Here is a 12,743-nt window from a genome sequence, read left to right as displayed (position 1 = left end):
GGGGGGGGGGAAGAGATCCGTACTTTGTCCCTCTCGATCGCGTTGCTGACGTAACGTGTCATTAGCGTGGCGCGCCGCTAACAGAACAAACAAATTGTTTCTCCAACCCATCCGACACCTAAAGCGTAACTAACCCAAGCCACACCCCGTGGAAACCCGACTAATTTGGCCGATTGTGGTCGACCCGAGAAACGACCTCCCCCCGCCTCTCCTCCTCCTCCTCAATGCGTCTCTTTCTCTCTTGTCGCTTCTATACTGATGCATAAAGAGAGAGAGAGAGAGAGAGAAAGAGGGGCAAAGAAATATCTTTCTTCTAGAACACAAGGTTGAGAAGGAAAAAAAAAGAGGAAAGACAAACTGCGATTAATTTCATAAAATGTAGTTTGCTGAGGAAAAGGGAGGGAAAGAGAGAGAGAGAGCGCGTTGCGCAGTCGCTTACGTCAGTTTACGGACGTTTTCAATTTTGCGAGCGACAAAAGATATTTCGGTACGCGCGAGTACCGTGACGGCGGTGATTCGTCTTCGATGCCGTGTAAAAAAAGTGCGGGGCAGTGTTGTTCGGTGTCTGTTACGAACAATGCGGAGGCCCCAGCTACGCCGGGGTGGTCGGAGCCACCAAATAAATTGAACGAGCACGAGGTACACCAAAGAAGACCGTCACGGGCCCAATTTCAAATCGATTAGCTCGCCCTCGGACTCGGAATGAAAGGCTCCCCGGCTGCTATCCCGCCAAGAGAGAGAGAGAGAGAGAGAGAGTCCGCGGTTACCTGCTTTATACGAATGCCTTTTTACGTTAACACGGCTATATACGTTTTCTCATCGTAACGTATCTTCGAATGCAGGAAAATATTCCGTCCACGGATTCGGGCGCCTATGGCCCCGGAGCAGGTTGATGTTTTAAGGTTGTTTGACTTGGCGGCCGAGACGCGCTCTGTAATTATCTCGCCTTGGCATGTACTACCTGCCCAGCTGTATTAGCGTCCGATCCCGAACCAGCCGATATATCTCTCGATGATATACCCGAGTCTCTCAGCCTCAACATATCGCTGATATACCGCTATGCGCGACGCGACGCCGCGGTATATAGTATAATACCATAAAAGTGCAGAGTTAACCGGTATTATACGTCCGCGCGGTATAAGTAGACGCAAGGTCGGTTAAGGTCCGATAAGGGAGGATCAACCGAGGGCGGCTATACGCGAGCTAATCATAAACGAGCTCGCTTCTCGCCAATTAATATACCATCTTCGGCCACAACGTCCACCTCGCGGGCATCGCGCGCGCACGCGAGGAACGAAGGGAAAGACGGCGGGCGGTGGCAAAGGTAAAGGCGTGAAACGAGCGAGATGCGAGACGTTAGAAACCTCTGTCTGTTGTCTCTCTCCCTCGCTCGCCGGCATATTCTTCCGATGTATTATAGTGCGGTTTTTCAAGAGAGAAAGAGAGAGACAGAGAGAGGAGAGCCTGACTACGCGGGACTGCGGGGCCACAGAATACCGCGGTTTCTCTCCAAGGGGCTCTTTTCTTTCCTCCTCTCTCTCTCTCTCTCTCGCTCCTCTTCTTAGCAACCGCGCCGAGGCAACTCCGCGATCATCGGGGACGAGTGCGAAGAAGAGGAGTGGTGGATCAACGATCCCGCGTGGCACGGCGATCAGTGGCGTACGTAATAGGGTGTAATGGTGAGACCTTTCGATACCACCGGATATAGTTCGATGCGCAAGGGAAACGCTTATATCGCTTAGGTATTATAGAGGTTTGTCGGTAATGTGGCCTTGTTCGTAATGCCATTTTTTTTTTCGCCGAGCCCTACAGCGGTTAAATCGGATGCATATATCGATGACAATAATCTTGGTATATATCGACAGATTGATACATCATACGGATATATAAAACTCTGTTCACTGTCGATATTTTATAATTCCAATGAAATGATTTAAATGAGTTAAATTGTTGGATGTGTGTACATCTAGTATATTATTATTGTACTTGATAAATAAAGTTCGCACGAGTACTCTGGCTATATAAACTTTATGGCATTGATAAACCTGTTATAATATTAGGTATACGTTATAAATTTATATCGTTACATTCCTGTTAGCTACGTCTGTTAAATTATAACGAACCACAGTATTAATGTCTTATCCGATATATGTCTGATGCGAGCACCGTAATTGGTATTATCTATTCGATTGAAATCGTCGATATTACAGTAATTTAATCCAAACTACACACTCACACACACACACACACATATTTTTGTAGTATTTTTTAAAAATTATTCTTCAAACGTTAGTCAAATGCTCAGTGAATATAATAGATATGAAAAAATTTCAAAGGAAGCGTATAATAAACGAGATAGATAGACATCCCTGTCCCGGGTTAATTGTCACGTTTATCTGCACGTTTACACCAATGACACAATTACCTGTGACTGGTTCTTCACATGCCTGAACTACTACTTCCTATAACGCGTTATACGATTGATATTTCACTTTCACGTTCACGCATTAGTTATGGGTGGCGATACTGCGCCTGAAAATGTATCGAAAATTCGTGAAGCGCATTGATTGCGATGTACTGACAATTTCGTTCGGCGCGATAGAAAACGACGATAATATCCGTATCCGCGAGAGAGGCAGCGGCACGTTTCTCGCAACATCGCGAGATAGGATCGAGACGGTAAATCCTGCCGATCGAGAGTTTAGAATAATCAGATTCTTCGGACAAGATTACGAGGTCTGTATACGAGAGAGAGAGAGAGAGAGCAGAGCGAGGACGCCGGCGAGCGCGCGGACACAAGGGGCAAGGTGGGAGAGGGATGAGTCAAGGTGATAGAGGAGGTAGGCAGAGTGAGAGTGCAGTGCAGGAGGAGACGGGGTTAAGGGAGGGGGGGGTGGGGGGGGGGGGGGGGAAGGTGGTAGCTCGTGAGCGCGGGCGCGAGAGAGCCGAGCCACCAAAGTGAGGGGGGGAAAAGAGGAGAGACGGAGAGAGAGGAACGCACGGGGTCCGCCGAGGTGTTTTTCGGGGCGTGGCGAAGCTCCGCGTGATTACAGCGCGAGGATCGGTCAGCGCGGTGAGAGTTCAAAGCATCAAAGAGCTCCGACCAGCGAGAAATTGCTTAGGATTCATCCTCCTCGGCACGGGCTGTGCGGCAACGCATGTCGTAAACGTATACCCTTCGATCCTCTCCGCTCGCCTTCACCCCGTGGCCAATGATCGCGCCACCACCACCACCACCACCTCTCCTCTCCTCTCTCTCTCACCTTCCCTCCCTCACACTTAAGTAGCCCGACTCCGATACCCGTGCGTATAATGAGACCTGGTTCCGATCGCGCCACGATTACGTGCTATATACGTCTAATAGTGCCCCGTTCGAGAACTTTATTTACGAGATATCTATTACGACGAATCCATCTAGCCCGCAGAAACCCATCCGAGGGTCATCACGTTTTACCTCCTCCCGTTTTTTTGTTTTTCTTTTTTTCTTCCACGCGATAGATATTAGGTGCGATATTAGACTAGCGACGTGACGTCTTTTCGATAAAGATCTACGTAATCCCTCTCGTCGATATTTTCAATTCCAATCGCGGGGCGAGCTCATTTCGTTTACAGCTATAAACTGGACGATCGTATAGGATGATCGTGGAACTAAACTAGAAAATAGGCAGAAATTTTCGCGATTTGGTTGTATCATTATTATCGCTAGCCTTGTCAATATAGAGGCGAATAAAGCATAGATAAAACAAATAAATCATTACAGGACTGAGACGAAATAATAATCGCATTAGATCTTTCACATATACATATAACAATTGTACGTAAAACCCTGTGTGTATACTCTTTGTGCGCGAAAATATTCATAATACCTCCGACGATCACTCCTCTCCTTGCTGCGGTTTTCGTCATACAGTTCGGATGGACTGGAAAAAGAGGCACAGAGAAGATTTTTCCTCACTTGTCGTATTACAGCTCGCTCGGCTGTACTAACAAGTACTCGTTTATATAGGAACGTTATCAATGCGCACACGCAATACCTATTACGCCGTTATTTGTATTTGTAACGATCAGATAGCGCCGGGACGCACGCGATCCGCTGATCCTAAGGGTTCGTAATGGATCCCGCGTAATAGTAATTACCTCCCCGTTATTATCGTTACTATTAATAGTACTTTCTTTCTTAGTTTCTACCTCGTCGCAATCGTTATCGCCATCTTCAATCAAATTCCATTTTAGAGTATATAGTGTCGCTGACGACTTTTTCTTCTCTTTTTTTTTTTTTTTTTTTTTTATCGGTCCGCGTGTCTCGTACTTGCCGTTACAAAGTGATATCGGGACAAATCATTTCCGCGCATGTTATGTATTTGCTCGCATATTTGATAAAAGTGCGACTCGTTAATTTTGTCGGCGAGTTGCAACGTGACGGGTTACAATGTGAAAAACGCCCAGGCTCGAATCGAAAGAACCGGGCTGCTAGCCCGGTTTACCGTTTATGTTCTGACAAATGAACGCGCAATCACGGCGACCACGCCTCGGAGAGGAAAAAACTGCTCGCGCGCGTTTTTACCTCTTGTCGACGAGCCCTAAAGGCACCTACAGATTCCTCGTGTTTTCACCTTTTTACAGTTTCATAGCTTTCGCGGCACTTCGGGAAGAGACGCGAGAAACTATAAATGTTATCGCAAAATGTTGTAGTTAACGACATTTCGGATAATAAAGAACAACTTTAGCATCAAGAGGATGTATTCTTATCGTGTTGTTTGCAAAAGATATGGTTCGTATCCCCCAACGTTAAACTTAACTCTCGTACGTGACAAGCAGAAAGTATACGTTGTATACCATTCGATCGAAAATGAATAATTATAGTGTTTCAAAATTCAACGTGAAACAACATATGTATAAGAATAACGACAATTATACGTATAACGATTATACGTTTAACGTACGTTGGTTGGTCGATTTATATAGATATAATCCATGAAAGGAGGCCTATAACGTAATCTGATCGGTGAGGGCTGCCGATCCCGCGAGGGTGAGCGGCGAAAATGAACGTTCTTCACAAGCGGACTTGTATAATTAATTAATAACTCGGTGCTCCACCTAGTCGAGAGAGAGGAGGCTCGTTTTACGGTGATTCTTTCGAGCGGCAGCGAATTTATGATATCGGTCTTGGCCGTGACACTTACGAAGAGTTTTAGGATAATAAAAGAGCGGCTGTGTGGCAGAGGAGAAGATGAGGAGAGGGATCTGCGGTGAAGCGGGATCTTGAAAGAAAAGAGAATGGCGGGGAGAACGAGAGGAGGAACGAAAGTGATGGACGGTGGCCGATCAGCGCCGTCAAAATAATGATCAGCGTAAATAATAAGCCTCGTTATAATGCCGGACTCTAGGTGTTTTCTCTTCTCCCTTTCTTTTTTATACCGAGTGCCGGGCGTTCTCGCTCGCAACAATGTCGATCCAACCGGAGTAATCTTTGATCCTCGTAAGCGCGGCCCTCGAAGCCTCTTTCTCTTTATTTCTTCCTTCCTTCCTGCCCGCCTGTCCATCTGCCTTTCTGCCTTACCCCCTTTGTCATTCCAACGCTCCCTCTCTTCCAAAAATGAATTACGTTATCGTATTGCTACTATGCGCAGCGGCAGAAGATGCGATTGTATACCGAGTTAGATGACCGTGTCGAAGCTTTGTATCTAAATATTAATGTATACAATATACGTGTGTCATGATTGACCGCAGTAGCGAGAATAACAATGATATTCATCTCTCACACCGTCCATATACGGGATATCTACATTTTACAAAGTTAAAAAAGAGTTATTGCACGTTTTCATAATCTCAAAGATCCCTCGAGATTCACAGACGTTATTTTCCGAAATGAATATTATAGCATTTAAAAAAAAAAAAACAGATGCAAAATGCAAAATTCTCCCATTTCGATATGTTATATTATCAAAAATTATCTTCGTGATGTGCTCTCTTTGTTGACGCGGATTTTGTTATACAATTACAAGTTGTGACGTGAACAATTCGCTGGGTGCAGCTAGTTCCAACATTTTAGTAGTACTCTGTAAAATATGACGTGACAAAGTACAAGCTCGCGTATCCATTCATTACTGCGTGCACCTGTGAATGTAAATCACGCTTCAAAGACTCGGACTTTGTAGCGCGCAGCAGAAGCACGGCAAATAGATACGTGCAAAGCACTCCTTTATTACAAGTCGGCTCTCTCACAACGGAAGAAGAGCTCGATGAAAGAACAAATGGCGACAATCTCGCGTGCGCGCGCTTAGGTCGAACGCTTAAGTTGCAATTATCCGAATACAGGATGCTACGATCCGCTTGTTTCACCGCGAGATATGTCATTCACCATGCATATAAAACGCACAAATTAACGTGCTTGGAGAGTAGCTCCGTCTCGGCGGCCATTGTTCTTCGCGCACGCATTTTATCCGCGACCCGATTCTCCCGTCGCGTCTATGATTAATTCTTTTCCACATGCGTTTCTTTCGGGGAACGAGCCAACGCGACTCTCGAGACTCGGTCATCTCGAGACTATTAGCAACATAATTTCATAGTATTATACACTACCGTCGTTGATACAATATAACATTGAATCGTGCGACTAATTGTAAGAACGAAGCGAGGACATTTGTCTCCGAGTCATCTTGTATGTATAATATGTAACGTATAAAAAGTAAAATTTTCAAAGTCTCCCGCTTGATCCCCATCTAGAGTGTCGGATTTATACATAATGCCTAAATCTCGTGGAGTGAATAATTACTGGACGAGCCAGTCTTGAAAAAAACATCACTCTTGTTCAAGGGTGGCGGATATTTTCACTCTTTCAGAGTCAGATTTACTCTTTTGCAATGAGATTCACTCCAAAAGAGTGAAATCTGATCCCTTTTTTGAAGGTTATGATATCTACATGGTAAACAGAACCTTATTCCAAAAAAGTGTTTAAGATTTTACTCTTTTGAAGTGAATCTCATTCCAAAAGAGTGGCAGAGAGTATAATTTTCACTCTTTTCAAGTGAGATTTCACTTCACGATATATTTACAGATTATGTATTTCGATTTCATGGGGTACATTTCTTAACATATCATATGTAGGAGATCTCAAACTTTATCGCTAATCATACTGTTGAAAAAATGTCAATTGTAGCTTCGTAAATACATCTCAAAAGTTTCTTACTTAATATAATACGTCAAAATTAGATTTACTAGAAGGGAACAATTGCGATCAATACAAAGTTTATTAATCAGATGAAAATTTTTATACATTATTATTTTAGTTGAAATAACATAGCGTATTTATTTTCCAAAAAGTGCTTTGGAATATACGTATGTGACACACATTTTCACGGATATCAAGAAGTTACTGCGGCATCTCGATGAAACTCGAACACAGTGTATTCGTTGATAACAAGACATCAATCTATGATGAAACATTAATCAAAGATGCGTTTCGTAATGACGCTTACAGTGCTATATGCATCGTTTTTCCTTGTTTGATATTTGATAGATAGCGAGGATGAAGTGTGATGCTTAAAGCGTGATGCGAGCGTAAAACTGATCCTAAATGTATATAGTGTTATTTTCTCATCATCGCGCGTAGATTTTCCTGCTCGTGTGTGGTAGGTCCATGAAATCCTTTGAAACGAAAAAAAAAAAAAAACAAAGTAGCGTGTCGACTGGACGTAATCGCGTGGGAAGTCACGACAAACTACCTTTCGTTCCAGTCTCGCGTCGGTAACCGAGTAGATCTCGTTCGGAACTCGTCTCTCGTTTTACCGCGCGCGGGCGTATTCGAGCTGATTTATCGTAATTACCGTAGGAATGAATTATCGAGAGGCAGCAGCGCGCGGCAATTATTTTGGATCCGCGCGCGGCCCTCCCTCGATGGTTTTCGAGAACTCGCGAGCGCGTATTCGTGGAACGAGGGGGGATTACCCGTTGAAAAATTGCTCTTCCCCTCGATTCCGAGGGAACGGGGCGAAGCGCGGTGACCGCGCGCGTGCCACGCGGAATGGCAATGATTCAATGAATTCTGCAAACACAGCGCTTTCTCGGCCGACCGGGGGTGGGTCACGGGTCCTCGAACGTGACAAGCTTACGCTCTTAGCCGCGCCCCCGCCGTGAAGAATTAATAACAATGCCCGAAGAAATATAATAATAAAAGATGCCGGTGCCAGAGAGACGAGAGACCGGTTCCTCTCTCGGGGTTACGATGACTCAAGATTTTTCTTTCTCTCTCTCTCTCTCTCTCTCATCTATCCTCGTCATCGCGCGTTCTCGTTGCCGCGTCGTCGCGCGGTGTGTCCGCGCTTTTTTTCACGAAACCCCTGGAATAAAAAAAAAAAAGAAGTAGTACGAACGATATAGAAGCGCCGCGACGCGTATCGCCCCCTTGTACTTGGCGCAAACCACGAGATCGCTCGCTCGATTTCGAACTCGAAAGACGAACGACACGGCGACGGCGGTGGCGGCGGTGGTGGCGGGCAACCCGGACGGGAAATTGAAAGAATACGAAGCCCGGGTGGGAAGTTAATTGTTTCTCTTTTAACCAACCGACGCGGCCGAGTACGCGTCGTCACGGACGTTGCCCGCGCAAAATGGCCGTCGTCATCTTTCGCGGTACGGCGCGGCCTGGGTAATAATGGCCGGCTCTCGGTTGTACGTATGTACATTGCCGTGTGCAACGCGCGCACGGCAGGAGGAACACACGTTACATAACTCGTTTACGGTTGCTCGTGCTCGTGCTCATAGATTCGGATACGGTATGTGTGCGTGTACGCGTGTGCGTAAATAAGTCGGCGCATTAGGGAACGAGCGTGCGCGCGCGCGCTCGCGCTCACGCTGGATCCCCATGAACGAGAGAATAGGGGAATGGGTGCTAGCTATTTTATTTTATGGCCAGGGCTAATGCGCTCTTTGTGTACGCTGTAGGTTTCCGTCGCGGTTTGCAAGCTCGTATGTACGTTTCGCTAATGCCGACGCCGCCGCCGCCACCGCCGCATATACACGCAGGGTGTATATAAGTTCTTCTCTTCGTGCTTCAATGGTGAATTACTTACTAGATGCAATAAACATAACCTTCGAGCATAAAATGGGACAAATGAATTGTATGTATAATCAACAAATTGATAGAATCTAAGCACGCGAGTTATATTGTAAGATATCGCCATGTGGACCTTCCTGCTCTTATCCGAGATGCATTGAAGCGAATCGGCTTAAAATTTTGTTTTCCACGTTTGTTTTCTCTCTCATTTCGAGAATATCTCAAACATTGTTGATTCATATTTATAGTTGTAGAAAGTTGTGGAAAAGAATGCAATTACAAGTTTGAATGTAAAATGCAGACATTGCACAAATACAAAAAAAAAAAAATAAGACGGTGAAGTTTATGGTGCCTATAATGATTGGAAAGACATGTAATCTTGGAACGCTGTATAATTTTTCTATGATAGTTCTTTATCGATTGCCACTTTTCGACTAACATTCTATTTTTTTCATTAGAAATCGACGGCTTTTCTGCCGGAGACCCATTATCTTATTAGAATTTGCCGCTATCGAATTTGTTACTGTCTTGTATTGTAGGTGTCCTCTAAAAACCTCATAAAAATTTTTAAAGATTGATTTTTTAAGATCAATTAGTTGTAATTTCCGAATTTTTAGTTGTTAGACGAAGATTTGTTCAAAAAACCGAGGTTTCTCCATGAATAAAAACCGAAAAGGTGGTAACCGTATTTTTCACATATATATTTACAATTTATGTAAAAATGAAAGACTTTTCCAATATATGGTCTATAAGCAAAACGTCGATTCTGATCGACATGTCAACGCATGTAATCCAAGATTTCTTTATTATTTAATTCGTATCACGTATACTGATCTTGAGAGAACTTTGCGATTAAATGAAAATAATAGTAAACATTTTGCCATCGAAAACAAGCTGATCGAAAATTGTGATTTCATTCAGGACTTTAAATAGCCTTATAATAAAAAATATATATATTATATACAAATAGTTCGGCGCGCATTTTGAAGCGTTATAAGAAATGACTTTCTGGTACTCTCGGTGTCTCGAGATATCTCGATCTTCGATTAATGTTGACAAACGTCAAACGACGAAACGTGTGTCCCTCGATCGTTCTCGTCGACGTAAACCGTTGCGGGCGATCGATGACGAATAGTAGGCTACGGACGATTTATTTTAAATATAACCGCTCGATTCATTGGCCGATTTGTTACGGGCGTTCCGAGGCTGACGCGAGAGGTGTACGTGCCCCCTTGTTTCCCTTACGTTGAAAGGGGGAGAGATAAACGCGAAGTGCAATCCGTACAATGTCACCCCGAAGCGCGCTCGTAATTCGAATATAATGGACTCCGTTTCTCCCCACCGTAATACACGCGCGCTTCTATATATCGTCCTGCGTACGCTGTTGTATTGTCGATTCCAGCCCTCGTTGCTGATTCGACACGATGCTGAACGCGCTGGCAAAACATATCGTGTTCTCGCACCCCTCGTGTCTGATCGCGCCTCGCGCGAAGATTCCGCCGGACAAAAGGATCGAACCGAGATGAGCGGAGAGAGAATATTCTAAAAGAAACTTTTAGAATGATATTAGGCTGATTTGAATTCTTAACACAGAGAACTTCTTCCGAAAGCGTCTAGAAATACAATATTTGTATTCGCGTGATTGGTTTATTGGAACGAAAAGCCGATCCTATAAAGTTCGCACTATCGAAAACGTTCACATTTATAGTGTTTTTCATGGGTAGAACTTGCGTGTGGGGTGCGCACTCGTAGTCGTGCACTTTAAGACCGTAGTACGCAAATCGACGTGAAATGCAAGTCAAACCGCGAAATTCGCAATACACGATTGATTATGTTATTTAATGAAATATACCCTGAGCATTTCATCGAGTGAGATGATCTCAATTTTACATTCAGATCAGGTTAGTGTAACGGTTTTAAGGTTTCTGCCAATGGAAAACGCTAGCTATAATATTTATACGCGCACTTTTTTTACACAGTACAATGTTGCTTGAATGCTGGTTCGTCAACGCGTATAACATCCTGTAAGATCATCGCAGTAACGTACACTCTAAAATTTGATTTGAGCCGCGACTAGCTCGGTCGCAAGCTGCGCGGCGCGCGGGTTCATCGAATTCGTCTCGCCGTTCGCTCGCGTACAAGCGGAACGGAGAAAAAAAAAAGGAAAAAAAAAATAAGCGGTTAAAGTAGGCTACTATTCGCTTACCGAGATCGTCTCCGCCTACGTCGACTACGTTGTTACGGTAATTTCGTGCCACGACGGCCAGGAAGAGCGCTCTTTCGCGGAGTATATACGCTCATTGGCAAGAGGGAAAGGCACAGGAAATCGTCCAGGAAACGATGCGCGGCGCTGCGAAATATTAGTTTATAGCATTGGAGTTTATAGCCTCGGCCGAGCCCGGCGGGCCTACTTGCAAAGGAACATCCGTCACGGATGTATAATTAAAGCACGATGGATGGGACGATTAACGAGCGCTGTTATCGGGATCGTTACGCTCGCTGCTGCGCTACCTACATATATAATATACGTAAGGAAATGCCGCGGAAATACCGCGAGGACGCGTTCCGTTCCGGGTTCTCGCGCTGCTACCTCGTAATTATTCCACCGCGCTCTCGCTTACGTTCTTAGCGGAATCGACACGACGGCTGTAACAAAGCTGTATTATCGCTAACTAGGACGATAATCGATTTGTTTTGTGTTTGTACGATTCTTTTTTTTTTCACATTTTCTTGTCTTCAATCTGTGTTTCGTATATCTTCCTCTCTTTCTCTCTCTCTTTCGGCTATTAATTGTTTCATTTACATTTTTCACTCGTTTGTTTTTACAATTCATTTCTTCCACGTTCACGCTAAAAGTTGAATTAATTTATCCGTACGCTGTTTTAGTTTCGACATAAACATGTAACAATTAGAAAATCTATCTCTCTGTCTCATTTTATTATTTATTATGTCATTGCTAAACTCGGCAAAAGGAAAATCTCTAAAATCTTTGCAGTGTGTGTAGGATCTAATTTTAAAGAGTGAAATCTCACTAAATCACTCTTTTTCAATATTGACTCAATTGTCACTCTCTGCAACTTTTTAGAATTCGATTACACTCTAAAGATTTTAGAGTGATAATATTTTCTACGTTTATTATTCCAAATATTATCGATAGAGACAGAGAGAAAACATGTTTCTAAATTTGTTCTTTCGTGTTTTTCAATGGATGGTGTGTATGAAACTTTCAAATATAATTTTCCAAAGAATTAGAAAATGGAAACGAAGCAATCTGGTTATACCGAGTATCAATTAATAGTGTGAGATGCATTACACATACAAATGTGTGTATGTATTATTTTCTTCTCGAAAAGTCACTTTCTTTATGATACAAAAGTAATATGTCACCTGCAGACGTCGTTGGACCAAATTCTCCTTCGTTATCGCGTTTTATCGCGTTTTATCGCGTTTTATCGCAATGATGGATCGCGAGACGCAAGATAAACCGAGGACGTCGCGACACAACGCGACGCCATCTTCTCTATTATAAGATATTGCGCGACGTAATGTATCGGCTCGTTAAGTTCCAGCGGTTCCAGCGTGCACGATAGATGACATAGTCAACTCCGTCGCTCCCCTCATCCCCTATTCCCCGTAGCCGACCGAGATTTCCCATACCAGTGCCAAAGCACTACGGTGCTCTCTCGAT

The sequence above is a fragment of the Cyphomyrmex costatus genome, unplaced genomic scaffold (genome assembly GCF_001594065.2).
Source record: "Cyphomyrmex costatus isolate MS0001 unplaced genomic scaffold, Ccosl1.0 scaffold30, whole genome shotgun sequence".
In the NCBI taxonomy this organism is placed as follows: Eukaryota; Metazoa; Arthropoda; class Insecta; order Hymenoptera; family Formicidae; genus Cyphomyrmex; species Cyphomyrmex costatus.
Note: the sequence above shows the minus strand (reverse complement) of the source record.